The following is a 25,399-nucleotide window of genomic DNA, read 5'->3' as shown; positions in this document are numbered from 1 at the left end:
ACATTGGTCAACTTACAGAGGTTCTACTGTATTTCAATGAGGGGTGACACTTAGCCCAAGGAGTCCCATTCCATAGATGGGTGGGCCAGTAAGGGGACATGACCAGACCAGACTGATCCTTTCAGTCCGAATTCTGACCGCTCTGTGCTCAAGAATAAGGGCAGTGTGAGATAGGAAGACCCAGGTAGATGCCTTTCTGGGGCTGGGCTAGTCCTGCTCTTATTTTAAATTTCCATGAAATTCCATTTTCCTTATGTTGTGTGAATATGAACTCTCCTTTTCCTTAAGTAACTTGAATCAAAACATCTTTACAACCAAAACAAGAGCTCACTGAAGGATGTTTCTTCAGACTAATTTATTGAGGTATAATTTGCTCGCCAGAAAATTCTCCAATTTTCACTGTACATTTGTGGAATTTGGAGAGGGATGTAGTTGCAACCAGTGAAGATACTGAGAAGTTTTTAACCTCTGGTGCCTCTTGCAGGCTGTCCCTTCCCTGCTCCGGGCAACTGATACACTTTATGTCTGAATGTCTTTGCTTTTCAAGATTGTCAACTGAATGGAATCACACTGGGTAACGCAGCATAAGGCACTGGCAGTTCTTCGGGGATGGTTGATGGCTGGGTCGGGAGCCCACTGCACATATGTACGGCAGTGTGTTCATTCACTCCTGCTGGAGATTTAGGCCAGTCCCTGTGCAGGACAGTTATGAATACCACTGCTTTAAGAGTTTGCGTAAAGGTTTTTCTGAGAACATAAGTTTTCATTTCCCTTGGGAGAAGGGCAAACTTTCTATTCATACTTAGGGTTTCACTTTATCAGAACTGCCAAGCGATTTTTTAAGCGGCTCAGTTATTTACATCTACACCAGAAATGTGTGCGCGTCCCAGTTGCTCTGCATCTTGACCAGCATCTGCTACTGACTTGCTATTGTTGGTCTTGATTTTTTTGTTTAATATGAGAGTACTTACAGCTACGTTATACTGTTTGCATTGGTAAGGTAAATTCTAAGCTGTAGTTGTGTCTGTCACCCCAGAAGTGTGCTGTACACATGCTCATTGTTCCCACTGGGAAGGATCCCACCTGTTATGGGTCTTCTGAATTCTAGACATCCTAATGTTATGTAGTGGTGATCTCATTCTGATTTTAAGTTGCATTTCTTTCATGGCCATTAATGTTGAACACTTTTTCATGTGCTTCTTTGTTATGTATATGCATTATTTTGTGAAGTGCATGTTTAAATCATATGCCCCCCTCCTTTTTTTTTGAGACAGAGTCTCCCTCTGTTTCCCAGACTGGAGTGCTATGGTGTCAGCCCAGCTCACAGCAGCCTCAAACTCCTGTGATCCTCCTATCTCAGCCTCCCAAGTAGCTGGGACTACAGGTGCCTGCCACAACACCTGTCTGGTTTTTAGTAGAGATGAGGTCTTCTCAGGCTGGTCTCCAACTCCTGAGCTCAAGTGATCCACAGGCCTCCCAGAGTGCTGGGATTACAGGCGTGAGCCACCATGCCTGGCCCATGTGCCATTTTTTAATCGAGTCTTTTCTTATCATTGACTTCTGAGAGTCCTTTATATATTTTGGATATCAGTCCTTTAACAGATACATGTTTTACAAATATTTTCTCCCAGTCTTTTCATTTTTTTAAGTGTCTTTCAAAGAGCAGATTTTTTAATTTTACATTATCGTTTCAATTATCAATTTATCCTTTCCTGGCTTATGTTTTGTATCCTATTTAAGAAACTCTTGCCTAACCCAATATTGCAATAATATTCTCTTCTATTTTCTTCTAGAAGTCTTATAATTTTAGCTCTTATATTGAGAACTACAATTCAATTGGTGGTGTGAGATGAGGGTGGAGCTTCCTTTTGTGGCATATGGATCCGTTTGTTCCACTGGGTGATTTGAGAAGTTTCCAGATCCTATTGTGTTTTAGCAAGCTCAGTCTGGATTCAGTTGAGCGAGGAGACCAGTTGAGAGACTTGTGGGTAGGGACAGTCATGGATGGTGACATCAGAGATGAATAGCAATGGACAGATGAGGTGAGTGTGAGATGTCGGCATCACAGGGTCTGCCCAGCTGGGCAGCTGGTGGCTTTGGGCTTAGATGAGCACAGTGGGGAGCATAGAAGGAAGGAGGCTCAGCTCAGGAGCACCCATGGCTGTCCTGCTGCAGGAGAGGGTAGCAGCAGAGAGCCCATGAGCTGGTCACCCTCCTGGGGCCCTCTTTCTGAGATATCTCTATGTTCCTTGAAAGAACCCTGCACTCATTAGGATGCTCTGGGTTGCAGGATCAAGGCTGAACTCAACAACCTTGTCCAGGACTTCTGCCCACAGTCATCCCCAGGGGCCCAGCATGGCCTGACACTTGTCTTGTCCCGTGGCGGCAGGATCACAGTGGGGATGGGACTCCAGGCATTAGTTCCCCTGCCAGCTGTGTCCAAGGGCACAAAGGGGACATTTCTGCTGCCTGGCTTCATGCCAGAAACCTGGAGGAGATTTTTCCTCACTTTTCAGTCTTGGACCTGTGCCCTTCCAGGGAGAAGGTGAGAATCTGCACCGGGTACCTCTAACTTCTATACTGAGGGGCAGCTTCTTCCAGCAGGAAAGAAGGGGCAGGATGAGGTGGCTAGTAAATGGACGATTTCAATGACATGACCAAAAGCACACGGCTTTTATGGCAATGAAAAGCTGAGCCTCCCATCTTGTTGAGAAGTAGCTTCCTCATAAAATGCAACCTGGGAATTAGGATTCCAGGAATGACATGCAATCCTAAATCCCTGCGTATCCAAACCTGGTTATGCCTCTAAAACATGAGCTCCTTGTTAGCCACTTAAAAGAAAAAAAGTCAGTTTAGCTAAGCCCCTTAACTCAATTAGAAGTTAATTAACCACGAATGTAGTACAAACTTTACTTAATGAAATATATCTCCATCCCAGTACACTTCATGGTTTTAATAACCAAAGTTCCAGAGCTCATAGAAGAATCCAAAATAAGAACAAATTATTTAATTGGTAAAAATTATTTAGAGCTACTGGGGATTTAGCATTAGGATAACTTCCATGGTGTGTAAGGGGGTTATGAATGTGTGTTTTCAAGGCAGCACCTTAAAATGAATGTTCCAACTGTTCAACCAGAAGCTGCTTGGGTTAGTCAGCACGCGTTCTCTAAGAGGATTAATCTGCCTGCAAGAGGTGTGAGACTACACAGAAAATAGAACAGCTAATCCTGGAGACTCACTTGATAAAAAGCTCCCACCCCCAGTACTTACAGTACGAGAAACCCTATCCCAGCGGAGGGCGACCAAGTGAGTTTGGGGCTTCATTTTGGCACCTTGGACTTCTGTTAACCAACAGTCAATGTTTCTTCAATTGCATAAAAGAGAATTATGTTTTATTTATTTTTATTTTATTAATCATAGCTGTGTACATTAATGTGATCATGGGGCACCATACACTAGTTTCATAGACTGTTTGACACATTTTCATCACACTGATTAACACAGCCTTCCTGGCATTTTCTTAGTTATTGTGCTAAGACATTTACATTCCACATGTACTAAGTTTCACATGTACCCTTGTAAGATGCACCGCAGAATTATGTTTTATAATAGTGTATAAAGAGTCTTTCCTATTTATCCAGATGTAAGTGTAGCCCAGGGTCATTATTATTTAGAAGTTATATGATTTTTTTTTTTTGTAGAGACAGAGTCTCACTGTACCGCCCTCGGGTAGAGTGCTGTGGCGTCACACGGCTCACAGCAACCTCCAGCTCTTGGGCTTAAGCAATTCTCTTGCCTCAGCCTCCCGAGTAGCTGGGACTACAGGCGCCCACCACAACGTCCGGCTATTTTTTTTTTTTGTTGCAGTTTGGCCGGGGCTGGGTTCGAACCCGCCACCCTCGGCATATGGGGCCGGCGCCCTACTCACTAAGCCACAGGCGCCATATGATTTAAAGATTGAGTGACCTGGCCGGGCATAGTGGCTCACACTGTTATGCTAGCACTCTGGGCTGAGAGGGAGCTGAGGTAAGTTCGAGACCAGTCTGAGCAAGAGTGAGACCCCATATCTACTAAAAATAGAAAAACTGCTGGGCATGATGGCAGGTACCTGTAGTCTCCACTGCTCAGGAGGCTGAGGCAGGAGGATTTCTTTAGCTCGAGAGTTTGAGGTTGCTGTGAGCTATGACACCACCACACTCTACCTACCTAGAGTAAGACTGTCTCAAAAAACAAAACAAAAAGAAAAAAAATCAAGTGACTGTACATGGCAGAGTTTTTCAGGGGAAACTGGGTATTTTCTCATCTTCTTCTCTTATTATTTTATATTTTCCTCCCCTTTCTTCTCTATCTTCTTCATTCCTTAAACAAGCACCATCCCCTAAGTGTCTGCCTCACCCAGGCAGGTGATTTGTATATAACACGTAGCTCACATGAGATTCTCAACTGGGTGCTGTATAGGTACCTTTCAGTTCATTCTCACTCTAAATGTTAAGGTAAAGATTGTTTTCATAGTTTTACAGCAGAAGAAGCAGACTCGGAGAAGCTATATGACTTCTCAAGGTCACTTAACAAATTAGTGACAGGGCTGGGGGTTGAAGCCCCATTTGTCTGACTCCAGGTCCCACCTACCCTCTTGTTACTATTCCTAGCTGTCTCTGCTGTCATTTCTTAGCATTTTATTATTTTCCATGTAACCGTTTATTTAAATGTATGACCTCATGGGTTGTCTTTTGTGCAAAAGTCTGCAATTAGATTTCAATATCATAAACTTCTCCCTCTTTGGGAAAGGTGCTCTCATTTATTTTTGGATCATAAAATGTGATCTCATTTCTATTTAAGTATGTGTTCCTGAATCCAAGGTGGAGGAAGGGGAGGGTCACAGGAACAATATATTAAGTCCTTTATTTATTCAAGTTAAAGATTTTTAACCCCCCACCCATCTCCCTTCTTACCCTCCTACATTTAGGGAGTTTGAGGACTCGGCTATGATGCTAGCTTGGGCATTCTGACCTCCCAGAGACCAGACACTCGTGCGATGGGGGTGGCACCACATTGGGCAGACCCTGATGGGCCATGGGAAGAACCATCCCTAGAGGGGATAGCAGGCCAGCCAGTGATAGTGCAGCCCGGCAGTATATCCCAAAAGGCTGAAGGAGGCAGCTGTCCTGCAGGTGTGTGGCCCTTGTGGTCAGGAGGCACCAGGTGGATGGAAGTAACAAGATCTATCTGTGCGTTTATGTCCAGACACAGATGTTCAGTCCTTGGACAAGAACACGGTAGGGCTTCCATCCAGTGGAAAATGAGTGGGGAGAGCAGGACTTGTCTATGGTAAAAGGTGGACCCTTAACCACCAGACCTGGGATGTGAATCTGTGCAGGAGCTGAGGCCCTGAGCACCTCCTTGAGGCTCCTCCTGTTTTCCCTTAGGCTGAGACGAGCCCGGTGAGTACAGGGGGCGTTAGAAGAAGAAAGGAGGAAGGAAGTGAGGCAACTCAGAAGGCCAGTGGCAAAGAGCATCAGTGGCCCAGTGGCCCTGGAGTTGACTCATTCTGTTAACAAACCCGGATTAAATACTGACTATCTGCAGGGCACCAGGCTAGGTGCAGAGTAGTTGAGAGGGCAGTTATAATGTTGTCCACACTAGGGGAGTAGGAGAGGACAATTTGGAAGCACTGTATGATGAGAGAACCCTGGCTCTCCAGACTAGGACCGCAGGCACTGAGCTCTCAGGGGTTCAGGGACCCAGGGGGGCTCCGTGATGGCAGACAGAAGGTACAATGGTTAGCGCTCCAGGTCTGCATGTCCCACAAGCTTCTGAGGGAGGTGGTTCTCCCATAGGGGTCACCACCCACAGAGGCAGTTTGTCACTGGGCCCTGGTGGAGAACTGGGTTGGGAATCCACATTCCATTCTGGTTAAGGATTATGCTTTGGAATCAGATCTGGGTTCAGACTCTAACTATGCTTCTTATTAGTTGTGTGATTTGGGATAAATTATATAGGTTCTCTTACTTCCTCAGCTATAAAATCAAGATAATTCTTACCTAATAGAGTTGTTTTGGTGGATTTTTATATTTTGCTTAGTTTTGTGCATAATGTTTTAATATCTAATGAAGCATATGAACCATCCTAAACTTAGTAGCATGAAACAAGCTCTATTTCATGATGTTTGCAGAACCGTGGCTCAGAGAGTCAGACCTGGCACTGTAAGGGTGGCCAGCTTGCCTGATCTCCAGCATGCATGGCAGTCAGAGTCATTCTCTCCTGAGTCCCAGTGACATAGCAGTTGGTTTGGGAATGGTCATGGCTAAAGAGTGAGGGGAAGGAATTATACAGCAGGAGTCTAGAAGAGGAGTTTCTTTTCTCTTATAGGACATGAGCTGTGAATGAGGGGGAAGCCGTCCCCCCTGCGTCTCAGAGTGGGGCAGCAGAGGGACGTAGGCATCTGAAGTCATCACGGACCAATCAGTTCTGGGCTTTACATTCTGAGCGTCAATCCACATCCTTACTGTTTGGGTTTTTTGTGGCTTTTTATTTTTTAGATGAGGTCTTATTGTATTGTCTGGGCTGGTCTTGAGCTCCTGGGATCAAGTGATCCTTCTGCCTTAGCCTCCCCAGTAGCTGGGATGGCAGGCACCCGCCACTGTGCTGCTTCCTTGACTATTATTTTTACTTGCAGGTCAAAGCATCATGACTAACATAAGTTATTCACTGTGATGGCACAAGGTAAATACCCATAACGAGGACCCGCATCATAGGGTTGCCTTTGTGCATAGAAGCCCCTGATCCTCCTGCCATCACAGCACCAGGTACTCCACATATTCACGAATAAGGCGGAGCTGCTTGATTGGCTAATCTGCACTCTTCTAAGGAGTAGGCATCCTCCACCAGGGAAGATGCGGCAGGAAGCCTGGACACTCCCAGTGGGACGAGAAGGAGGCATAAATCCTCAACTGGGCCTTTGGGCTGTTCACCTCACCCTCTAGCTCCCATCCCAACAAAACTCTAGCTTAATTGCATTTGTCAACCTACTATGCTGTATCTGTATCGTCTCTGGAAAAGATAGGTATGCACACACAATAACACTTTGCTCTCTAGAACAAAGGGAACAGTGTCATCCTCATCTACTCTAGTATCTTAATGAAATGTTCACCGTCTCCAGCAGAATCTCTCTAACATTGATGTCAAACTGGCCTCTCAAACCCCAAAAGACACCTTCTTGGGGAATTCTGCTAAACCCTAGAGTCAGAGCTGTCACTAAACTCTTATGCTAGGGTCTTTCAGGAACATGTCCATTCCAGCAACCCGAGGACAATTATCCTTCCAAAAATGCTACTGAGAAATTCTATCATTGTGGAGATAACAGACTTAGGGGTTCAATACAGCTACACTCCTTGCTTACCATGAGGGGTAGGCTACCCAATGGTACTGAACCTCGGTAATCTCAGGTGTGATGCAGGGATCATCCACTGTGGGGTGAAAATTAACTAGAAAATATGTCTAAAGTGCCACTTGGGGCCCATGGCAAGTGCTTGGACAGCAGTCACCAGGCAACATTTGGAGTGGGCTCAGTTCCTGCTCTGCTGCTGGTGAAATACATACTGTGCCCCCTCCTCACCTGTACCCTAGGCAAGAACAGCACCTGCTTCACAGGGTGGTTTCTTACAAATTTGTGAGATACAAACACTGAGAAGCCCAGCAAGTTGAATCTTGCACAGGTGAATAAGGACGCAGTCAATTGTGTTTCTTGGAAGTGAAATAATGGACCATAACACAGTTTATCTCAAAACTTCCAGTTGTTTCAATATTCTATCAATAGGCACTGGAGACCACACTGTGAGTGAGTTAACTATGTATTTTGGGGATTCTTGATGTTGGTCCTGCCAGCAGAATGGCCCTAGCAGGTATGGCCCTTGGTTACTTTCTTTCCTGGGTAAGAGGAGACTCAGAATGACCGTTTGGTCAGTTGGATGATGGTTTCCAAGGAATGTACCTCTGTAGTTTGTGTGAGATAGGACATCCTGTCCCTGTCCTATCTTGTTATGTTGACAGGTCCTTGGAAGGATTAGGCAGGGCTGCTTACAAGGCAAGCTTTGTGCTGGGCCCCCAGTCCTCTCCTTACCTGACAGGGCCTCACCACACATACGTGACATCCAGCCCTAGTGACAGCCAGGCAGTTCAGAGGCAGATGGGGGAGCTCGACTTTGGTGGAGTTGAGTATACCAAGGAAAGAAGGTCTACGGCCACACCACCCTGAACACACCCGATCTCGTCTGATCTCGGAAGCTAAGCAGGGTCGGCCTGGTTAGTACTTGAATGGGAGACCAAGGAAAGAAGAAGAGAAAGAAAGCTGCTCCTCAGACAGCCATCTCTGAAAGAGTAACTCTCCTGTGATTTAAGCTGCGCTATATTCATAGATTTACAGGTAGATTCCAGAATACTTGAAACGTCAACTGTTTGTACAACCTTGTGCCTCTTCCCAGGAGCGATGAGGTGCCTGTTTCCATATCAACACAAGAGAAGTGAGTGTTGGTGAGACGTGAGTGTGAGTCCTGTCGGGGTTCAGCTGCCTCCAGACATCCCTTTCTATGAATCGACACCCTCCACGTGCTGTCTATTGGGCGTTTGATCTGCTTCCAGGTTGGGGCTGCTATGAATAGCAAAGCAATAAACACCCTCAGGTGAACTGACCTTTTTTTTTTTTCCAAACCCTTGGCATATCTCACTAGAACATTGCTGTTTCCTTCCCTTCTTTTATTAGAGTCAAAGAAGAAAGGATTTACTCAAGTTACCTGAGCAGAAAAGGCTCCTGTGGGAATCTTCTTGGTGGGATGGGGCAGTGGCTGCCCCAGGGAGTCTGCTGGACCCCAGGCTGCTCTTCACCCCCTTCCCTCTCCGGGGTCCTCTGTCACTGGCTGACACCTCCCTGCCCTACAGTCTGCCCCTCGTCACTGCCTTTCCTCAGGGCACCTTGGCTCCTGCAACACTGACCAGCCTGTTTCCCTACAGTTTCCATTTCTGTTGCCTGCAGCCTCGTCCTTCTAGATTCCATTAGTCCAGACCACCAAGGGGGGCGATCTTTCTGTCCAAGTCAAATTTCACACATGGCCAGGGCTGGAGGTAGGGGTCATACCATGAAGGGAACCAAATTCACAGTGGACCCTTGAACACAGGTTTGAACTTCAAGGGTCCACTGATATGTGGATTTTCTTCCATTTCTGCCACCCCGGAGACAGCAGGCCCAATCCCTCCTCTCCGTCCTCCTCCTGAGCCCATTCAACATGGAGATGAGGAGGAAAGCAGACCTCTATGACAACCCACTTAATGAACAGGAAGTGTATTTCCTCTTCCTTATGATTTTCTTAAAAATTCTCTAGCTTACTTTATTGTAAACAGGCAGCATTTTTATAACCCATATAACACCCACAATACACGTTAATTAGCTGTTTGTTATCACTTAGGCTTCTGGTCAACAGGAAGCTATTAGTAGTTAAGGTTGGGGGAGTCAAAGTTCTATATGGATTTTGACTAGGTGGGGGTTAATACCCCTGACCCCCATATTGTTCAAGAGTCACATACAATGTGATCTCCAAATGGAATTTCCCAAACCATGCCAAAAAACTTAGTGACTAAAACCCCACTACCTCCACCATCTTATTTGCACACAATTTTCTAGGCCAGTGATTTATCCTGGGCCTAAGGAGGGACTTCCCCTGGCGTCCCTCCTATACTGTGGCCAGGAGGGCTGGGGCCGCCTGCCTGCTGCTCTGAGGGGTCGTGTCCTACAGCCAGCTCACAGGTTGTCTCAGGGAGGAAGGGGGAAAGTCCCAGTGGCTAAGGACTTTCCATGTTCCTGCCGCATCATGGCTTCTAAGGTGCCAACCTCAGCAGTGTCAACTTGGGAGTGTGATGTAGCATGGTCGTACTACACACACACACACACACACACACACACACACACACAAGAGTGCATAGATAACCTGGAAAGTCGAAGGTCTTTCCACACTGCTGTAAACAGGTCTCATTTTTTCATCTTGTCACTGCAAATGCGAATCTTTATTAGGCCTTATTTATTATCCCATGAATGGCATGATCATATTGCATTTTTCTGTCTGCTTTTGTTAAAGGTTTCAATGAGTTCAATATGAACATTGAAAATATACCGATTTTGTCATTTTAAATTTTGTAATCCTGCTTTAGCACCTTTTTTCATTTTTATGTACCAGGTGCTTGTAAAAATGCAAGTGCCATGTTCTCTCCTGGCTTCTCCAGACTCCTGGTTGCTAGTTTGGCTAGGGGTCAGCCTGAAGTGGGGTGTAGCTGACTCAGAGGGGACTAGGGCACAGGACGGTGGCTGGCAGGTAGGGGAGGGGAGTGTAGAAGAGGGACACACACATGTTGGAGGGCAACGAGGTCATTAGAGGTCTCAGGCCATCCTGTGGAGCTCCGGAGTGGGGATGGCCTGAATGAGGGCAAAGAGGGGGCCTGATTCCCATCCTTCCCCCACTGGAAATTGAGATATTGGATGCGGCTGCCCCTCCAGGGGCCTAGAGCTAGGGCAAACCTTGGAAAGGGTCTCCGCTCGGCATTGCCACCACCCACACTGGCAGCAGCTGGGAGAATGAGCGCATCAGTCAAGGAAGGGCGATTGGGCAGGGTCCCTGATCAAGTCTCCCTCGCAGCAGGGGTGAGACCATGAAAGAGCCCACGCAGCCATAGGGAAGCGCGGCTGCACCAGCAGCAGGCTCCCAGGGACAGGGCATGGCCCTGGTAGGCCCACTGACTTGTCCCAGCCAGCGCTGCTAACGTTGCTGGGAATTAACCCTGAGATGCCTGTGTGCTCTGCCTCCTGTATATACTGTGTGCTGTTCTGTAACAGCCATTTGTCTTTGAAGTTAACTCCTGATCCTTGGGTCCTTGGCAACCTCTGGTGGCCACGACCTTCACAATCCATAAACCACTCCGTTCCTGGTCTAGGATTTCCAGTCCTGGATATTCTGTGTCAATGACAAAAAGCCTCAGCCTCATGGCTTGCTCTTGAACAGTGAAGCCCATGCAGGTACCATCAAACGTGGTCTTCAAGGATGCTGTGCAAAGTGTCCCTTGGCCAGCCAGCTCTCTTTCCCTATTTCAATGAGTGCAGGCTGCCCTAACAAATAACACAGACTGGGGGGCCTTAAAGAACAGCCTCCTGTTTCCTCAGTTTTGAGGGCTGTGCAGTCCAAGATGAAGGCCTCTCTCCCTGGCTGGCCGATGGCATCTCCTGTCCTCACCTGTCCTCTTTCGGTGTGTCTGTGTCCTAACCCTCCTCTCATAGGACACCAGTCACATCCTGGTGCCAGTATGGCACTGATACCTGTCACACCAGGCACACACTTACGGCCTCCTTTGTTAATTATCTCCTTAAAAGCCATGTCTCTAAATACAGTCACATTGGGGTCAGGGCTCCCGCATCCCTGGGGGACACAATGCTGTGCGTGACACCCCTGCCCACCATTTCACACGTGTCCTCTTTGCTGTGGCAGCTTCCAACCTTGGCCAAAGCTCATCTTTTTCTTTCCTTGGCTACTTTTCAGAATTTCCCAGGCTCAAATATAAAGATATAATTATGGAGTAATGAGATTGTTTACTTTCCCTCTGGAGAAGCAAATACCTGTGTTCCAATGGTGCGCTATCCTCCAGAAGGGTCATCTGCGTCAGAAGATCTTTGAAGCATTTTCTGAGGAAAGGCCTCAGACTGCGTCCTTCATCCTTGTCAGACACTGGCCTCCTCCCTCTTCACGGACAGGACTTCTGTTCCATTTGGCTGCATCCGCCTTCCCTCTTCTTCCTCCCTTGTTCTTCTAGGCTAACGTTTCCTGACTCCCACCAGCTCCATCCCAGCACATCCACTGCCCTAGGGCCAAGGCTGAAGACCTGTAGGGAGGGCCCCAGGGCTGGCCTGACACCTCTAGGGCCTCCAGGAGGCCAGACCCGGTGTCCCACCTAAGTGGAGGAGCCTGGAAAGAGTTTTTAGGAAGCAGGGCCCTGCAAAGCCCATGCAACATGAGTGCTGTCCATGCTCATGTGAACACCATGAATGCAAATTGCTGAAGACTCATGGTCAGGGCCTGTGTCCGGGAGGGACAGTGCATGAGCACTGGCTGCCCCTCACCCTGTCCTGTAATTCTCGCAGAGTCCTGCCACACTTCCTTTCCTGCTGATGACTGCAATTCAGCAGCCCCTGAGCACCAAGCTCAAGTTCTCAGACATCTCACACATGTGCCCTGCACACACTTCAAGTTGTTCAACATGTCCAGTATCACGTTGGTGATCATGAGTTGGGGGACCCGACCCATTCCTCCTCTTTCGTCTTGGAGTCAGTAGCAGCCTCACTGCCACTCAGACACCCGGGCAGGAAGCAGCTTGGCCTGCCCACCTCAGGCTATGCTGAGTGGAGCTGTGTTTCTCAGAGTGTAGTTCTCAGCCCAGCAGCATCCACACATTCTGCAAGCTTGCTAGAAAGGCAGATCCCCAGGCCTGCCTGGGTACATGAGGTCAGACACCCTGGACATGCCCCCAGTAACCTGTGTCCCATGCAGTTCTGGCACACCAGGCTCTAGGAACCACTGGCTTAGGAACGGGGAGACCCAGGACTCCACTCAGATGCAGCTGGGTCTGCCTGCCCCCACAACTTCCATGCCCTCTCTGTCTGTGCTGTCATCAGCAAATCTTTGTTAGTGCAAATTTTCCCCATCTGACAAGGCTCTGAGGACAGATTCGCTCCCACTCACTTCTACACCAACACTGTGTCTAGCTTTGAGAGAAGACTCATACTTTTTGTCAAAATGAACCCTGACATGATATTGATTCAAATGAGAAGCTTAGTGTGAGAGACATCCTGGTGCATGTAAAGAGTGAGACCATTTCCTGAGGCCCCAAGCTTTGCTGGGCTCTGCAACTACTTGTGAGGCAAAGAGTCAACCCGTGACAGTCACGTATGTGCCTCGATGGGAGAGCATCTCCCCTCAGCCTTTCTGCCTCCTGAATTCTCTAAGTGGGTTGCCTAGCACCAATTCATGATTAAAATTGCCTTTAATGTCCACTCACACCACATTTTCACTCCTCTAAAAATATTAGGTGCACTGTGCAATTTGTCCAAGCCCCTGAGGAAATGACTTTATGTGGCAGCAACTGTGACATTGGTCCCTTGTTTTCCACCTCAGGAGTGTCCCTGGAACCCCTCACTATGCCAAGCTCTGCTGAAATAGCACAAGGCATGGTTGCAACCAGAAACTGGCTTAGTGGAAATATGTACCTTGTTTCCCCAAAAATAAGACAGTGTCTTATTTTAAGGTGTGCTCCCAAAGATGTGCTAGGTCTTATTTTCAGGGGATGTCTTATCTTTCCTGTAAGTAGGTCTTATTTTCGGAGGATGTCTTATTTTTGGGAAAACAGGGTATGCAACTAGCTGTAATAGGATATATGTGAAATCTTTCACCATTTTTATGATTTCAAAGTCATAATAATTCATTTAATGAACAAACTTGTTGCACACCAACTCTGCTGTGATGTATACATATGATGAGATTGTTCCTGAAAGTTTACTTCTCCAGTGGCTGTATGAAGAAATAAGGACAAATGGTTCAAAAGGAAAGAGCACTTAATTAATTTGCTGGCTAATATAGAGGTTGTCAGACTATCATCTTAAAGTACCAACATCCTAACTGTGAGCAGAAATACAGAGCTTTTAATGGGGTTTCAGCTTCAGGCTCTTGCTGTTTCATTACAGTTGATGGTCCTTCTCAACCCTATCTCCAGGGAACACAGTCTTGCAGCCTCTTCCCAGACAATTCCATTGAGCCATCTCCTGTGGTACAAAAAAAGAAAAAAACAACACTTCCTGGGCCCTCTGATTACTGGCCTTGGACAGGGATGCAGGGTTTAGTTACCCAAAAGGGTGAAAGGGTTTTAAATAGCTTGTAAAAACATTTTTGCTGTTTTTCAGGCGTCTGCCTGTGTTATACATTCTTCACTGCCAATTTTACCCTTCCATGTCTATGGGAGGAGGGGTGACATAGTCATGGAGCTACTTCCTGCTGAATTGGGGTGATGTTTTAGATAGAAGATTGTACTTACACACTTACAACGCTTTGGCAGTAGATTTACAGAAATAAATAATGCAACAGCTTAGCAGGGGCAAAAGGACATGAGCAACAACTATGATGAATGATAGGTGAAGTAGAGGCAGCTCACTGTCGCCTGACTCATAAAGCCCAACATGGGGCCGGCTTAGAGAAACACTGGGCTTCTGAGTACACAGCTATTAGTCACACCTGCTAGGTGATCTGACGCCAGCTTCTACAAATTCAGAAATCATATACAGGAATACTTGCACCAAACAAGGTTTAGGACAGCAAGCCCAGTGGAGAGATAGATTAGCAGAAGAGGTGTTAGCCCAGGAAATTCTTACCAAGGAGTAGAGTCTCCATCCTTTGGAAAAAATAAAAGTTACCCAAAATATCAACATTTTCATTCTTCCTTCTTAAATGAATACTGCAGGTTGCCTAAAAGCTGCCCCATCCAAGGGGGCGGGGGTTGCCTTCTTCCACAGGACACCTGTTTACGATGGACCCAAGGTCTTTACTCCTGATTATTTTGGTGGTGCGAATTGTTAGAGGCATTTCAAAGGGTCCCTTCCACTCCTCTGCTTCTAACAGTGTCAGGGACCTGAAAAAGGCGTAGGGGTTAGTATCTGACTCATCTGACACATTGCTCTACACTGCTTTCCTTACATGGCTGTATTACCATATTTACCTCAGGGCACTAGGAAGGGTCTCCCACAAACTATTCCACATGGCTTAACTGAGCCTGCTTCTAAGGCAGTGGTTCTCAACCTTCCTAATGCTGTAGCCCTTTAAACAGTTCTTGTGGGTCATGACCCACAGGTTGAGAACCACTTTTCTAGAGGCTACCTTATCCAGAAGAGCACAAGCAGCAGCACCTGATCCCACTTTAGATGGGTCTCCCACATTAGTTCCAGAATGAATGCAGTTTCCATTCTAGGTGTAGGGCTCTGCTTGCTTGCTGGGTTGGCCACGATATAAAGGAGGGTCCACTATCACTTTGGTGTAAGGGAGCCCATGAACATCTGGACGGCCTGCGGGATCATTGAATCCACTGCATCCAGCTCCTTGGAGAGACAGTTCACCAGGTTCGCCCTGGAGGTCCACTCAAAGAAGCTCATGGGTGACCACAGAGCACTGCAGCAGACAGAGACAAGAAGCCAAGATGGACACCTGGACCCAGTGACACCTGTGAAGTGCCCAGGGCTCTGCAGATGGACGTTCGAGTGCTCCTAGGTCCTGCTGACAATGGGGTTGGTGGTCCAGAGGCGGAGCCAATGCCCAGGGTGGCAATGTGGTTACTTGAGAAGAGGGAGATGCTCCAGAAGGAATGAACAGTCTGATGGCCTCTGTGTAGGCCCAGGACATAGACAGCTTGACTTTCCCTGCCCGAGCCTCATCTGCCTCCATCAGCATCCAGTCTCTTCCTCTGGCCCTGGCTTTCTTCAGTTCAGCCGGGCTGCTGGGGTGCCCACTGACGTCCCCACCATAGGAGGAGGAGCTGCTGGGCTGTCCCTGCAGCTGCCTGCCCACTATGTCCATCACCAGCATGTCATTCTCTTCCTGCTTGGAAGCCTTCCCTGGACTGCTGACATCTGTCACCCTGCTGTCCTCTGAGACCTGCTTCTGCTCCAGGCTGGTGTGTGTGCACAGGACTTTGGTGAAGGCCCCGTCCCAGGCCAGTAGCTCCTGATGGGAGCCTATCTTGGAGGGAACACCTTCAGAAGGATTCTGGTAACTCTAGACACTCTCTCCATCACGTTCTGGAGGCTCGTTCTCTTTGGCTGGTGACAGGGCGGCAGGATTGAGAGTCTTTAACAACTCACAAGTAGCTGCCCCTGCCCGGAGGCAAGGTGGCCGTCCTCTCACTGTGGTCCAGGGGCTTTGACAGGTGTGCCACTGGCCATAGAATGTCTCCCAGCACCTGTACTTAGGCTCCCGGGCGCATTCCCTGTCTTACATGAGCATGTAATTTAAGTCCTTTTTGCAAATCAGGCAACGCCAAAGTGGGGGCAGTCGTGAGACTCTGCGTTAGTCTGTCGAAGGCATTGTGACAGTCTGTGGTCCGGATCGGGGCCCCACATCTGTCCCTTCAAGGGCCCCTTACAAAAGTTTTACTATTTATCCCAAATTTGGATCCAGATGTGACGGAACCCTGCCTTACCTAGGAGGCTGCACAGGTAAGTGGGCTCCCTCATTAATTTGGAGTCCCAGAGAAGTAGCCGGCAGTTTGCAGCTCTGTCCAACTGCAGATTCCCCACATCCCCTGCTAACCCCTCAGGAGAGCCTTTTCAACCCCCTGAGGCCACACTGAGAAGCCACCCTTGTCTCAGGATCCTGACATTTGCGTGAGACTGATGACTATCCATAGCCACATGCGTAATACCATAAATGGCTTACAGATCCTGCATACACCCATACTCTTTGGTGTGGGGGAATTTAAGTACTTTCCGTATGTCCTGGGGTCTCATCAGCCTATATGGTATCACTCACTTTCCAGCAGCTATTTTCTTGCTACAGTGCTCTGTAAGTCTGCCGGGGCGGAACTTCAAAGTGAACTGCTCCACAGTGCAGCCTCCTGTGTGCTGCACCAGGCCCTGGTATCCGTCCAGCAGGAGCTTGGGGACGCCCCTCAGGGGAGCTTCCACCACTGCTCTCCAGGTCTGCTGGATTTGGTGGTGGGGGCAGCAGTAGGAGCAGCTCTAGCTCTGGCCACAGTGAGTTACTCAGCTGCCACTTTCTAGGGCTGCTCACTGCCACTTGGCCCCTGCCCCATCCCTGCCCAGCTCTCCAAGTCATGTGTGGCTGGTGTCAGGGACTGGGGCAGCAACCAAGGAAGAGGCCTCTGCATGGTAGTGGTAGCACTCCTGTGCCAATTAAAAGGCCCACTAATCTGATCGGCCAGTTCTCACCTAATGTACACAATGTGAGGGTACACAGCACGCCCCCCTGGTGAAGGGCTCAACTACAACTTGAACTTTACTTAGTAAAGTATCTCAGGAATGGAAAAAAAAGTATCCGGTGTACTCAATACTACTGTGAAACTGATTTATAATCACTCACACTTGCATATGAGAAATGAAACACGACTTTAGCCTAGGATGAAAGAGGGAAGGGGAGGGAGAGGGGAGGGGACAGGGTGGGAGGGATAGTAGGGGAAAGTAGGAGACACCTGTGGAGCACATTGCAAGTACAAGTTGGATCTACCATGTGTAGAACACAAATGTCCTAATGCTATAATTGGGTAAATGAGGTGAAAGCTATGTTGATTAGTATGATGTAAGCACTCCAATTTGTATAAATAATCAACACATTGAAAATGGCATAAATGTATTTATGATCTATGTACAAAAGACTTAATAAAAACAATTTAAAAAAAAGAAATGAAAACAGTGTAACTCAACATATGTACCTTCATATCAATCTGAAATAATAAATGTTTATATACATACATAAATTTTTTAGAGACCCATTAGTCAAATCCCCACTGTCACTTGTACCTGGGGCTCCTGTGGGGACATTTGGATTGGAACCACTACTGAAGCAGGGGCCCCAAGCCCCCTCCTTTATCGTCTGAGTCCTGGACTTGAAAGTTACCATTTTCTCTCCTAGGGGTTTCTTGTTACCTGGAGAAGCCCCTTGCAATTTTGGGCAGCACTCTTTCCAATGTCTTTCCTATTTACAAAATGCATACTGATTGTACATCTACCTGGGGTGATTTTTCCCCCACCTTTTCTTTTTTGATTGTCTCAAGGGACCCTGCTGGTTGTCTTTGCACAGTCAAGCCCCTGTCTTATTTTGCCATAATGGAAATTCCCCTGCCCCATCTATGAGTGCCCTCTGACCCAATTGAGTTCCCTGCTGGGAAGAAGGGAACCATTCCCACCTGTGAGTCATAACCTACTGGGTGTGGGACTGAATAACTAGTTCCAGTCGTGTCCTCCCCAGGCCCCCTCATGGTGCCAGGATGGTGATGGTAGTGGGTGGTAGTTGCTTTGGGATGCATTCTACATGGGACTTCTTCCTGGGCCAGCTGCAGATCTGCAGCAGGGGGTGGGAAAGCCACTCCTGTTAGTGTATTCTGTGACCACCATATTGGGGACTCCATCAATGCCAGCTCAAGCATGGCTAAGCCTATAGCCCTTTCCTTGGCAGTTGTGGACCTTGTAATGGGGAAGCAGGTCCATGAGATCCAACCCAATTAATCCCTCCCTGGTTTTACCATACACCTTTCAGCCTCTTTATTATACAATTGCATGAAAGACTGTACATACAGGATTTCATCCCATTAATGAACTTTGACAAAATAATTCTAGTTATAAGACAGCCTAATAATTTAAGGTTCTATTCAACAGCCACCTCTGTCACACTCCAGCCCATACATTGCATTGCAGTAACACCATTCTCTTTTAGACACAGGCTTACAGCTATAACTTGGCCATTCAACCAAGATTCTTCCCAGGGGGCTTTCAGACGGAATAGAAATGAAGCCTCCTATGTTAAAACAAAAACTCACGAACAGTAACAACAAAAACAACACGACAAGTAGACAGTACAGAAAACTTCCAATGCAAATGATCTTAAGGCCAAGGCCTTACCAAACAAATGGGAACTGGACAAACAAGAACCAAATTCTCAGATGAGAACAGATGAGAACCAATATCTCCCAATCCAAAAGGAAATAAATCCCCCAGGTTGCCCTTTACTGAAACAAAATTCATGAACAATAAACATAGATAATACAGGGAATTCTCAACATAAACAATTCCAAATGCCAAGGCCTACCAAGAAATGGGAACCATCCAAACAAGAGCCAAATTCTCAAATGAGAACTGACTTCTCCTAAGAGGATGAATCTCTCAGCTCCCTAGTTCTACTCAACTGTTACATCCAACCCCATATGGTGCCTACCAACAAATGCCCTGGCACACGGCTGGGAGGTTCAGAGACCTTCCCCAAGTGGGTGGAATCAAGAGTCTCAGCATGCACACTGGAAAACAACCAAACAAAAGCCAAGATCATTGTGACACTTCCCAAATATATTTCATTTTCCTCCAAAAAAGTTCAGCTTGCATGGATCTGCATCTAACTTGGGGGAGAGAGATGGAGAGCGGAATAAGCCCCACAGCTGCTGGGACAGTCCTTCACTTCATACCTGAGAAAGTGATACTCTTACCCATGGCTTGCCCTGGGCTGCTGCCCTCCTCTCCCAGCAGTCTCAGGGTGCCATTCCACTGGGGCACCAATGGCCCCACCCAGGAATGTCAAATTCTGTTACCAAAGTTCAGTACTTGTGCCCCTGGCCAAAGAACATGGACAAATGGTTTGAGGAAAAGAAAAGGGAAGTTTATTAATTTACTGGCAAATGAAGAGGTTGTTAGACTCCCTTCTTAAAGTGCAAATGTCCTAACTATAAGCAGAAATGCAAAGATTTTTAAATAGGGGTTTCAGTTGTAGGCTATTATTATTTCATTATAGTTGATGGTCCCGCTTGAGCCCATCTTTAGCAAATGCAATCTTGAAATCTCTGCCCAAACAATTCCATTGAGCCATTTCCTGTGGCACAAGAAAACAAAAAACACTCCTCTGCTCCTCTGATTACTGGTCTGGGCTGGGGCATGGATGCAGGTTTTAGTTCCTAAAAAAGAGTGAAGGGGTTTTAAAGAGACAGTTTATAAAACATTTTTGCTCCATTTTAGGACTTTGCTTCAGTTACAAGAGTGCACCTCTCTTCCTTGCATTGATAACTCAACCATTAATAGTCACTGAACCCAAGATACCCAATTCCAAGGCTAGTCACTGAGCAGTAAAATAGCATAGATCAAAACAGTACCAGAGGCTGTACTTCTTGGCTAATAGCTATAATCTTAGCACTCTGGGAGGCCAAGGGGAAGGATCCCTTAAGCTCAGGAGTTCAAGACCAGCCTGAGCAACACTGAGACTCCATCCCTACTAAAAATAGAAAAAGTAGCTGGACATCGTGGCAGACTCTGGTGGTCTCAATTACTTGGGAGGCTAAGGTAGGAGGATAACTTCAGCCCAAGAATCTGAACAAAAAAAAGAAAAAAAGAAAGCAGAACTGTGCCACTGTGTAGGGCCAGACAAATTATCTGGGTTTTGTCACCCACAATGCATCTAGAAGTCGCTATATTTTTCCTAGAGAACCATAACTGTATGCAGTGAAGTCATGCTTATGTAACCACTTGGCATTTTGCCACTATTTCCCTCAAGTATAAAATATATAGGAACTTCATCTCCTGTGGCCTTCCCATTTAGCTCACATAAAGCATGTTGCACCTGCCCTCAGTGCCTAAATAACTCTCTGGTCCATTTAAAACAGAACACTTGCATTACAAATGGTGACAAGGAAGGGATTCATTTTAGGTTGGTCTGGATGTACCCAGGTACCCAGGATGGTGGAATTATGGGGTGGCTGACCATGAGTATATGCTACTTGGTAGTGAGCCTGCTATCTGCCTGGAGACCCCACTGGGACTGGCCAAATGTGGATGGGAATCACTGCATGTCAAAAGAGTCCTCCACATAGTAGAAGAGGCCTGTAAGAAAAAAGAACCCATCAGCCTGGAGGGCCGTGGGCTGGGCGTTTCTCATAACTCTGCAAGCAGAGATCAAGACAACGGCTCCAAGAGCCAGCAAGTATCTGGGAGCTCCTGGATGAGCTGGAAGAGGAGGAACAGCAGTGCTGAGTGCTGGAGGAAACAAGTGGGCTCTTTGAGGTGGAGCAAAAGTGACTCACAGGAACAGTGCTCTCTCCCATGACCATGATAGTAAACGCCTCATAAGAGGAGGAAGATGAACCCTATTTTAGGGCACAGCCAGTGATAACACAAAAGGTAAAAATGGGAGGGAGGAGGTAAAATGGCCAACTGGAGTCAGCTTTCGACATAGGCTCCTATCTAAAGGTAGAGATAATGGACAGAATGAATTCAATGAAGCTGAAGGTTGGGATCTGAGCTAAGAAAGAAGGTTAATGAGTGCACATCATCCCTGCTGAGGCAAGCTCAACTCCAAGGAAACAAATTCAAGGTAAAAACCCATTGCCAAGAGGATGAGAGACCCCTGCCCAAAGAGAGTGTCTTGCTGTATGCTCGCTACAAGCAAACAGTGAAAAGAAGACCTCTTATTTTACCCCATAGGAGAGAGCCACTAAACACCAGGACTCCTTCTCCAGAGAGGTCCCACCTATGAGTCCAGGCATTCTCCTGCCTGGCATAAAATTGAATAAATATTTTCCCCACAGTTCCAAACTCCCAGTCCACCCTTCTGCCCTCACCTGGCCATCTGAAAGCCTGTCCCCAGCAGAGCCCAGAGTGTTTGTCAATTCTTTGAGAGGCCTGGGCATTGTGTGGGCTGCTACAAAACTGCCCAGAAACAGTGACTCAGTGGAAGTTAGCGGGGATCTGGGAAAGAGGGACAAGCGGGAGATAGAGAAGTGTCATGCCACAGTAGTATGCCCTGGGTCAGACTTTGAAGGAGCACTTCCCTGATTATGTTGACCACTGGAGGGAGCTGGGCTTCAACCCCTGGGGGTGCTGCTGGCAGAGTGTGGGAGGGTCAGAGATACAGACTGTGTGGGAGAGAAGAACACACTGTGACAGTACCAGTGGGTGGAGGTCACAATCCGGGACAGACTTTGGTGGAGCACTTCCAAGATTCCGTTGAGCACCAGAGGGAGCTGGGCTTCAGCCCCTGAAGGTTGCTAGTGATAGTGTGTGGTGGGGAAGGAGACACTGATTCCCCTTTCACTCTAGCAGGGCCTATCCCTGATGCCATTGCTCACTGGAGGGAGCCAGGCCCCACTCCCCTGGGGTTACCAGTGGCAGTGCATGACTATAGTGCAAGGCGAGGAAGGAGGCACTGACTCCCCTGGACCGACTGGGCTAAGTGAGCCTTCTTGGCTCCATTGACCACCAAGGGAGCCAGACTCCAGCCTCTCCAGTTTTTGGAAAGGAGCTGCCTGTGGATCCCTGCCATGGAGTTGCTAGAGACATTTTGAACTCTCCCAGTTGTACAGTGATTGTGCTGCCTGGGACAATCGAATTGGAACTTTTAACCTGAACTGTCCACCTGGGGACCCTCCAAGGTTGAGCCATGGTTGTGTTGTAGGTGGAGGGAATGATTCTCCCCTTCCAGTTGTCACTGATCGGGGGAAAGGTGTCTCAGTTGCTTGTATCTCTCCCCAGCTGAGATTTTGGCCTAAATCTGTAACTCATTAGGATTGAATAGGCACTGGCTGAGTATAAGACAGGGCCAGCTAGCCCTATCATACCAATCAGGTCCTCAGAGTCTCTGGGTACAGGTCTGAAAGGGACCTTATAAAGCTGGAGGGGAAAAGCCACATTCACCAGTCCCAGCTCCTTGGTAAAGGGCTGGTTAATTACAATTCCTGCGGCCTTCAATCCAATCTTGCCCTACCAGTATTACCATCCAAACTATAGAAAATAATCATGGGGTGGAACCAGTGGAAGAACTCTGGCAACATGAATAATCAGAGTAGATCAACTCCTCCAAAGAATGACAACGAAGATGCATCATAAGATGCCATTCATAAACAACTGGCTGAAATGTCAGAAATCAAATTCAGAATATGGATGGCAAATAAAATGAATAGAATGGAGGAAAAGATGGAAATAGAAATTCAAACAGTTGTTCAAAAGTTGTTTCAAGAAATTAATGAATTCAAGAATAAAACCAACAAGGATATGAACATTATGAGAAAAGAGATAGCAGAGCTCAAGAAATGAAAAAGTTATTTGAGGAGCTCAGATATACAGTAGAATTCCTCAGGAATAGAGTTGAGCAGGCAGAAGAAAGTCTCTCCGAAATTGAAGACAAGGCTTTTGAACATTCCCAAGTGCTTAAAGAGGCAGGGAAATGGAAAGCAAAAACTGACCATTCCCTGACAGATTTATGGGATCACCCCAAAAGATCAAACATTCATCTTATAGAAATTCCTGAAGAAGAGGTGGATGGTCCTAAAGGCATAGAAGCTCTATTCCAAGGTATTATGGAAGAGAATTTCCCAAGCATTGCAAGAGATACAGAAAATTATAGTAGACAATTTCAGAACCCCAGCAAGACTCAATCCAAATAAAGCATATCCTAGACACATTGCAATTAATTTTGCCAAAGTTAATATGAAGGCAAAAATTCTGCAAGAAGCCAGATGTAAGAAAAGCATTACCTACAAAGGGAGAAATATTAGAATGACTGCTGATCTCTCAGCTGAAAACTTTCAAGTCAGAAGAGGATGGTCATCGATCTTCATTCTACTAAAACAAAACAACTTTGAGCCAAGGATCCTGTATCCAGCTAAACTGAGTTTCATTTGTGATGGAGAAGTAAAATACTTTACTGATGTACACATGCTGAAGAAATTTGACATAACTAAACCAGCTCTCCAGGATATTCTCAGACCCATCTTCCATAATGATCAACACAATAGTCTACCACCAAAGTAAACTCACCAAATAAAACTGAATACACATTCTTCTAATCAGGATCATCCTCCACAAATTTCCTCCAGAAATTTTTAAACAAAACCTAACTTCCACAATTGTGAGTGGATTAAAAATATTCACTGGACATTTGAAAAACATGACAGCCAAAGCACTACCATGCATATCACTTCCCTCAATGAATGTGAATGGCTTAAGTTGTCCTCTAAAGAGGCACAGGTTGGCTGAGTGGATACAAAAACTCAGGTCAGATATCTGTTGAATACAAGAGCATCATCTTACCTTAAAGGGTAAAAAAAGACTAGGGTGAAGGGATGGATATCTGTAATATAGGCAAATGGAAATCAGAAAAAAGCAGGAGTTGCAATTTTATTTGCAGATACAATAGGTTTTAAACCAACAAAGGTAAAGAAAGATAAGGATGGACAGTGCATATTTATCAAAAACACAACATGAAGAGATTTTGATAATTCACATTTATGCACCCTACCAGAATGCTCCTCACTTTATAAAGCAAACCCTAATAGATATGAACAATTTGATATCTTCCTGCACTATAATAGTTGGAGACTTTTGCACCCCTTTGGCAGTTCTGGATAGATCCTCCAGGAAGAAACTAAACAAAGAAATAATGGACTTAAACTTGACCCTGGAACAAATGGACTTAACAGACATCTATAGAACATTTCATCCTTATAAAACTGAATATACATTCTTCTCATCATCCCACAGATCATTCTCCAAAATTGACCATATCTTAGGACACAAGTCTAACCTCAGCAAATTTAAATGAATAGATATTACTCCATGCATCTTCTCAGACACAATGAAGACACAAATTATCAAAACCTGTGGGATAATGCAAAGGCAGTCCTAAGAGGGAAATTTATAGCATTGGAAGGCTTTGTCAAGAAAACAGAAAGAGAGGAAGCCAACAATGTCTTTTTTTTTTTTCTTTTTTTGAGACAGAGTCTCACTGTGTTGCCCTTGGTAGAGTGCTGTGGCACCACAACTCACAGCAACCTCAAACTCTTGGGCTTAGGTGATTCTCTTGCCTCAGCCTCCCAAGTAGGTAGGACTACAGGCACCCGCCACAATGCCCAGCTATTTTTTTTGGTTATAGTTGTCATTGTTGTTTGGCAGCCTGGGCTGGTTTGAACCCACCAGCTCCGGTGTATATGGCCGGCACTGTAGCCGCTGAGCTACAGGCACTGAGCTGGAAGCCAACAACTTAATGGGTCATCTCAAGCAACTGGAAAAGGAAGAACATTCCAACCCCAAACCCAGCAGAAGAAAAGAAATAACCAAAATTAGGGCAGAATTAAATGAAATTGAAAACAAAAGAATCACTCAGAAGTTCAATGAAACAAAAAGTTGATTTTTTGAAAAGATTATTAAAATTGATTAACCTTTGGCTAGCCTAACCAGAAACAGAAAAGTAGAATCCCTAATATTGTCAATCAGAAATGATAAAGGAGAAATAACAACAGACACCTCAGAAATTAAAAAAATCCTCAATGATTACTACAAAAGAACTCTATTCTCAGAAATATGAAAATCTGGAGAAAATGGACCAAAACCTGGAAGCATGCCACCTCCCTAGACTCAGCCAGAAAGAATTAGAAATTTTGAATAGACCTGTATCAGTCACTGAAATAGCATCGACTATACAAAATCTCCCAAAAAAGAGAAGTCCAGGACCAGATGGCTTCACATCAGAATTCTACCAAACCTTTAAAGAACTAGTACCTATATTATACAGCCTTTCCCAAAGCATAGAAAAGAAGGAATACTTCCCAACACATTCTGTGAAGCAGA

Source organism: Nycticebus coucang, chromosome 11 (assembly GCF_027406575.1).
Source record: "Nycticebus coucang isolate mNycCou1 chromosome 11, mNycCou1.pri, whole genome shotgun sequence".
Classification (NCBI taxonomy): Eukaryota; Metazoa; Chordata; class Mammalia; order Primates; family Lorisidae; genus Nycticebus; species Nycticebus coucang.
This window is presented reverse-complemented; position numbering follows the sequence as displayed.